The 7,090-nt window shown below is 57.2% G+C and overlaps 1 protein-coding gene across 1 annotated transcript in view; it reads left to right on the plus strand.

The window, feature by feature from the left end:
- Nucleotides 1–225: 225 nt before the first annotated feature.
- The window catches only part of SPRY3 (sprouty RTK signaling antagonist 3), a 15,459-nt gene continuing 8,594 nt past the window's right edge, over nucleotides 226–7,090 (plus strand). The window contains exon 1 of the mRNA XM_018083339.2: nucleotides 226–257. The gene's annotated coding sequence lies outside the window, so the exon portion shown is untranslated. The remainder of the gene's footprint in view (nucleotides 258–7,090) is intronic.

Consider the following 7,090-nt stretch of genomic DNA (forward strand, 5'->3'; position numbering starts at 1 on the left):
GGCAGGAAATGCATTTTCAGTTCATCTGCTGCAGCTATTAGATTACCAGGAAATGGCTGCCTGGACGGCAGCCAGGGCTCCGATTGGCCCCGGCGCAGGGAGAAGGCGAGCGGAGCACCGGGATGAGCGGGTGAGACCCGACCCCATCCCCCTGGATGCTGTGCCAGGCTGTGCCCAGCGGCTCTGCCCGTGTGCTGGGGGACGGCTGTGAGGCTCCCTGGGGAGGATGGTGGTCCCTGCTGCCTCGGGAAGCTGGGGTGAGCAGGGGAGTTGTCTCCTGATGAACCTCTGCTCAATCCTAAGAGCAGCAGAGCCCAGGTAGCATCAGCCTCTGCTGTGCTGGGACCAGGGAGAAGTGGGAGATTTGGGGCTGTGTGGGAAATTTGAGGCTGGGACCAGGTAGAAGTGAAACATTTGGGGCTGGGACCAGAGACAAGTGAAAGATTTGGGAATGGGACAAGGGAGAGGTAGGAAATTTGGGACTGGGACCAGGGAGAGATGAGAGATTTGGGGCTGGGAGCAGGGCAAGTGGGAAATTTGGGACTGGGACCAGAGACAAGTGAAAGATTTGAGGATGGGACCAGGGAGAACAGGAAATTTGGAGCTGAGACCAGGGAGAGAGGAGAGATTTTGGTCTGGGATGATGCCAAGTGGGAAATTTGGGGCTAGGACCAGGGAGAGGTGGGAAATTTGAAGCTGGGACCAGGCAGAAGTGAATGATTTGGGGCTGGGACCAGGTAGAATGGGAAATTTGGAGCTGAGATCAGGTACCAGTGAAAGATTTGGGGCTGGAACCAGGGAGACATGAAAGATTTGGGGCTGGGACAGGGAGGGTGCATGCACTGAGTGCAGCAAGTGTCTGCAGGGGTTGGTTCTTCCAAGCTGTGGGATTTTTGGACCACCAAGCTGGACTGGCGTCAAGTGGAACACGGGAAAGAGTTAAACTTGTGTTGTCTGGAAAAGAGCCGGGAGGATGGGGCAGGTGCTGGCTATAAATACCTGTACCTGCCTCGGAGGTGGCAGAGCTAATGAAGGGAGGGAATTGTGAGCAGCCCCTCCGAGGAGGGGGGGGGCAGAAGAGGAGGGGGGGCCAGTAGCTGCAGTGGCTCCGTGGGCCCTGGGGAGGGAGGGATGGGGATTTTAGGGACATGGTTTTTAGGCTAGGCAGGGCTTTAAGGAGAGCCCTCTTAGAGGTGACTGTGCCTGAGTGCTGGCACTGGTCTCTACAGGGTGGGACAATTTTATGCTGGCATGCTCAGTTCACCCCCTGAGCCCAGCCCAGCCACAGGCCCTGGGATCATTTTTGCAATCCTGGAATGATCCTGGGATCGTTTTCACAATCCTGGAATGATCCTGGGATCGTTTTCACATGAGCATCAGGTACAAAGTGCAGCATCTTCCTTTGGTGGAGGTGCTACCCTGGGGTGCACGTGGTCCCTCTTTTCAGGGTGCTCCTCAGAGCATCCTGGGCTCTGGAGGGATGCTTGAGGATCCAGAGGGATGCTCCAGACTCCCTGCCTGTGCCTGGCAGTATCTCAGGGGGCTCAAGTACTCTGTGCTTGCCCGGCCTCCACCCTGGCTCGGGTGCAGGATGCTGTTTTTGGGAAGGAGGTGACCCCAGCCCTCCAATCCCCAGCCCTGCCATGGTGACATCATCTCTCGGGACCGGAGCAAAGAAGACACCTGGGAAATGAGGGATGGTGAAGAGGGAAGGAGAGGGATAACGGGACGGGAGCAAACTGTGGGGAGAAAGGAAGGTCTGAGCCTTGCCGAGGTTTATTAAAGTTTAAGAGAACAGAAACCCTGGTTTGCGTGGAGGGGACCGGCTATTTTTAGCGGTGGGTAGGATGTCAGCTCTGAAAATAGCCTGCTACCAGATCCCAATGAAATCCTCTCTTTGGCTCTCACCCGGAGCGAGTTTGGAGGGGGAGGATCGCAGTCACACCCGCAGCCGAGGAGCTCCTGACATTCACAATGACTCGCCTGGTTTTTTCTTATTTATTTATTTAATTTTTTTTTTTTTCCTTCCCCCTCCGGTTTCTCCTATTCTTCGCCCGGCTCTGCCTTACGCCGAGCAGAGGAGTCACCAGCCAAAAAAGTGAATGCGGGGGTGGCGCTGCTTAGCTACGGCCAAATCCCAGCAGCATGTGACCAGGTTGGCAATTTAATACGGAGCCCTTCTCCCCGGCACACGCGCGCTCGAGTTAAAGTGACATTGAAACGGGGACTCAAAGTGCTGGAGGCAAAGAAATTAGGGGGAGCTGCCTCCTCTCACCCCACCCCACCCCCTTCCATGCCTGGGCAGAGAGGTTTGTGTCGTGGGGCTTGGTGGGGCTTGGGAAAGGTGGTACTCAGGTGAGGGAGGATGCTCGGGGCAGGTAGGTGGGCTTGGAAGGGAGCAAGAGGTGGGAGAGCTGGTGGAGCAGGTGGTCTGCAGAGAGCTGAGCACCCCGGGGCATCAGCAGGGGGGATCCCAGGTGTACATGGGACACCTGGGACATGTGGGATACCTGGAGCACGTGGGATACCTCGTGCATGTGGTGGAGCCCAGTCCAAGACTGCTGGGAAGCCTGAAGAAGACCTGGATCAGGGGGTGGTGACTGCTCCCAGAAAAGATCAGGGACCACCCAAGGAGCATCACAGGGATCACAGGGCAGAGAATCCATGGAAAGAGAAGTCCCTGAAGGCTTGGGGGCAGAAGAGACACTTGTTGGAGCATCACATCCTCATCAAAGGAAGGATGAAGGTGCCACACAGGCACAGGCTGGGTGAAGAACATATGTCTTGTAGATGCAGGGTGAGACTTGGCCAAAGGACCAGTGCTCTGAGGGCTTTTTTGGGGACATTCAGGGTCTGGAAGGTGCAAACCCTTTGTCACTTGGTCCCCCGATGGGTGTAGCAGTGGGGTTTGGGTGGGCAAATACACATCACCCCCCCATGGCACCCCAGCCAGGCCAAAGACAGCCTGAGGGAACAAGAATCCTGATGGGAATGAGAAGCCTTCACCTCCATGCCCTTTGTCTGCGAGGGATCCAGCTGCAGAGCTCTACTATAGGCACCTTCCAGGCAGCTGGAAGATGGAGTTAACAATTTTCCCATTTTCCAGTGAGGATATGCCTGCATTGACCATCCCCTGGTGCCTGTGACTGGTTCATCACCTCTTCACCCGCCCTGCTCAGGCTCCTCAGCAGCTCAGGGTTGAGGTCTCACCTTTGGAGTCACATCTTTGCTCTGGTTTCTGTGCTGGGAGGGGGATGTGGTTTTGGGCAGGGACCTCGTGGGGACAAACATGCTTTCTGTGGATGTGGAGGGAGCCCATCAGTCATGGAATCTCAGACTGGTTTGGGTTGGAAGGCAATTAAAGATCCTCTAGTTTCAACCCCCTGCAGGGACACCTTCACTAGCCCAGGCTGCTCCAAGCCCCATCCAACCTGGCCTTGGACACTCCCAGGGATGGGGCAGCCACAGTTTCTCTGGGCAACCTGTGCCAGGGCCTCCCCACCCTCATGGTGAAGGTGTCCCAGGCTGGGACACCCCAGTGCTTGGCTCTCACTGTACACAAAGGGACACGGAGAGGGAAAAAAATCCCAGCTGCCATTCCGTGCCCCTCGGGACGGGTTGAGGTGCTGGGTACCTGCTCACCCCGGGCACTGGATGTTGCCCCCCGAGGCAGCTCCTCCTGCCTGGGCACGGAGCCGGATCCATCTGCATCAATGAGTCAGCAGGACCCACTTAACACTTCCCCAGCAGGATCTGCTCCTCTCTCCCGACAGAATGGGCAGCTCTGGCAGGCTCTGGCAGCGCGTTACGATCTCAGCTCATTAAGGGACGCATCCTGAGCGCTTTATTGATGTTTTATGCTGCCTGGCTCCATCTTCAGAGGGAAACTCTCATTGCAGTCAATGACTACACCTCCGGGGGCTGCGGGCTGAGCTCGGAGCTCTGGATCCGGCTCCCGGAGAGGCTGGCACAGCTCCGGCGGCTGTGGAGCTGCATCCCTGCAAACCGCGGGGTTTGACTCCAAAGCGGCCAAGAAACGCCTCAGGGCCAGGATCCCGGCAGGGCGTTTTCTTTCCAGGGACTAGGGAATGTTCAGAAGGAAAACACAAGGAAGGGGTTGTTTTTTTTTTTCCTTACTTAACTCTCTTTCTGCGCAAAGGAGCTGCACGACAGGGAAGGGAAATGATGTTTCCTCTCCCCCAGCGCTGCCGTCTGTTCAGCCGGAGCCCGGTGGGGTGGGCGTACCTGGGCTCCTCCTCCTCCCCGCAGCGTGTTGGGAGCCACATGTCCCCCACTTCGGGAACATCACAGTCCTTTAATAAGTTCCCCGGCGCTCGCTGCTGCTTCTAAAAAGCTCGTGGCACTGTCTGGCTTCAAGTGGCTTTTACATAATCCAGACTGTCAGGCTAGATGAGCATCACGGTCCCTTCTGGCCCTAAAATCTGTGAATCTCCGAATTAGAGGACACCAGCACCTCCTTGTTTCTGGCTGATTGAATCAGGGGAATTGCGTGTTCTCTTTCTCCTCTCCCCTTTTTTCTCTCCCTCCCCTGCATCATCTTTAACTGGAGGTGAATTACCCTCCCCCTGAGCCCAAGCTTGGCAAATAGCATCAGGACAGATCAGACATCCTGAGCCTTGCTCTGGGATATCCTCCTCTCCACTGCCCGCTCCCAGGCCGATTCCCAGCAGTGAATTGTCCAGCTGTGGGCACAGGCAGGGCTGGAGGTGGTGTGGAAAATGGTGCTGAGCAATCCTGGTTGTTTTAAAATCACAACTAAGTTCTCCAGGTTCCAGACTGAGCTCGCTTGGATTTGTAAGCAAGGTGTGGATCTAAAGAAACACTTTTGGGGATGAGGAAGGAAAGCGAGTGACCCTCCATGTTTTTTGGGGTGTTTGGGATGTGCAGGGGGAGTGGAAGGAGAAAAGTGGGGAGGAATTGCTGGTGACCTGTGGGGATTGCTGGGGATGGGGGTTCCCCAAATACAGAGATCTGCAACAGGAGCTGGGAAAGCTGCTGAGCAGGCTCAGCTGGAGTTGGGAACTCCGGGATGTGCTGCTGCCATCTCGATGCCGGTGTGTCCCAGGCAGGAGATGCTCTGACAGCCTCACATATAAGCAGGACACCCAGGACCTGCTTCTCCCCATCCCTTTGGGCAGGACCCCAGGGGGCATTCGAGGGGTTAAAGGTGGTAGATTCCAATTGGGATGAGCAGTGAAACCAATCCAAAAGGTGACCTGAGAGGAGCTGGGATAGCTGCAGGTAGAGGCTGAGGAGGAGCAGAGGCAGCAGAGTGTGGGGCACAGCGTGGCCTGAGGGAGGGCTGTCCAATCCCCCACTCCCACACACCCTGCACAGGGAGAGAGCACCAGAAACCTGCACGAGTCTCACACCTTCCTCTGCCACAGCTTAGCAGGGGAGAACCACATCCCTCTCCCAACAGCCAACCCCCCTCCGAACCCCGCCAGGTGCTCTGTCCCAGACCCTTCCTCTGGGAGCGAAGTTTCCTGCTTTGCAAACGCCCTCGGGTTCCCAGCCCTCCTCCCGAGCGCTGCTGCGGTCAATAACTCACCAGGAGGCTGCTATTCTCCCTCCGCTTCCCACCCTCCCACTCCTCCCGGGAGCTCCGCATTCATGCCTTTTCGGCCCTCCCTCGGCAGCGAGTGAGGAATAAAGCGGCGCGGGCTGAGCACGACGCGGGTTGCGCTGGGATGCTGGGAGCCAGCGAGGGAAGCCTGAATCACCGGCACCTCAAGGTGGGAGTGAGAGATTTGGGCTGGGAGAAAGGGACGACATGACACGTGCTCCCCCCGGGAGTCAGGTGCTCCCAGCCAGCTGGCAGTCGCTGGGAATTGGGCAGCTCGGATCCTTTCTGTGCCTTTAAAGACGGAGCTGAGAGCGATGGGGAGAAGAGGAGGGGCCGGTGGGAGTGCAGAGGGATGCAGCCTGGAGGCTCTGAGCTGGAGCTGAGGCTGAGGGATGCTGTCAGGGACTCGTTCCTCTTGGAGAAACTCCTGGAGGAGCATCCCTAGTGGGATCCCATGGAGATGGAGAAACGCTTGGCTCAGCTGGGCATCGTGTGGGACAGTGGAGTCACTGGCCCCAGATGGGGAGGATTCCAGTGCTTCTGCTGGCATCAGCTGGGAGGGAGCCCCTGAGGTCTGTGGGATCACCCTGGTTTGTCCCCATCTGTTAGAGCTGGATTTGTCATCCTTATTCCAGGTCCTTCTCTTTCCCTCATTCCCCATGCTGCTCTGACACCCCCAGATCCCGGGGACCTGTCCACCCCAGGGGTCCCATGCTGCTGGGGACCTGCCTGGGGGCTCAATGGCTTCAGCTCTGTGCCTTGGAGCAGGTCCTAAGCCCTCCCTGAGCTGGGATGTTGCTTCGCCCATCCAGTGAACGCTCCCAGGAAGGATGGGTGACCACTCTGGAAGCGCTGAGAGGAATGAAGGGAGGGTGGGGGCTCTGGTGGGGCCCATGGGTGATGTCCAGTGTCATCAAGGTGACCTTGTGTATTTGGGACTGGCAAATCAGGTCCAGTTTACTTACACATAGCGTTGAGGGGTGTCACAAGGGTCCCTGGTGCTCCTGAGCCAGGAAAGCAGCAAGGAGGGAGCATGCAGGGACCCAGGAAAACCTCTGGGGTGGAAGATCCAGGTCCTGCTCGGATCTTGAGCCCAAGCTTTTTGTTTCTGGGACAGTGGGATGTTTGCCTGCTGGTTCTGTGGGTTTCAGTACGGAAAAGCCCCTTTCCAGCCTCTCTGCCCTGAGTACAGGAGCTAATTTGGGTGTTGGTTTGGACTTTCGGGAAATACCGGGAATGAACGGCACCCGGGCACTCTCTGGTGCCTCCTGGGAAGAGGTGAGCTGGGAGAAGGTTGGACTTGATGACCTTAGAGGTCTTTTCCAACCTTTTTGATGACTCTGTGAGGTGACTGCCCCCGTTTCACAGCGATTTACGGATCAAGCCCAAGGTGACAGATCCCGGCGGAGTCGCTCCCGGCCCTTTGCAGCCCAACACGCCACAGCCTTCCCACGGTATCGCACCGAGCCCAGCCCATCGCGACCGTACCCGTGATGCTGCTGC

This window comes from Manacus vitellinus, unplaced genomic scaffold (assembly GCF_001715985.3).
Source record: "Manacus vitellinus isolate BGI_N305 unplaced genomic scaffold, ASM171598v3 scaffold_62_pilon, whole genome shotgun sequence".
NCBI classification, from domain to species: domain Eukaryota; kingdom Metazoa; phylum Chordata; class Aves; order Passeriformes; family Pipridae; genus Manacus; species Manacus vitellinus.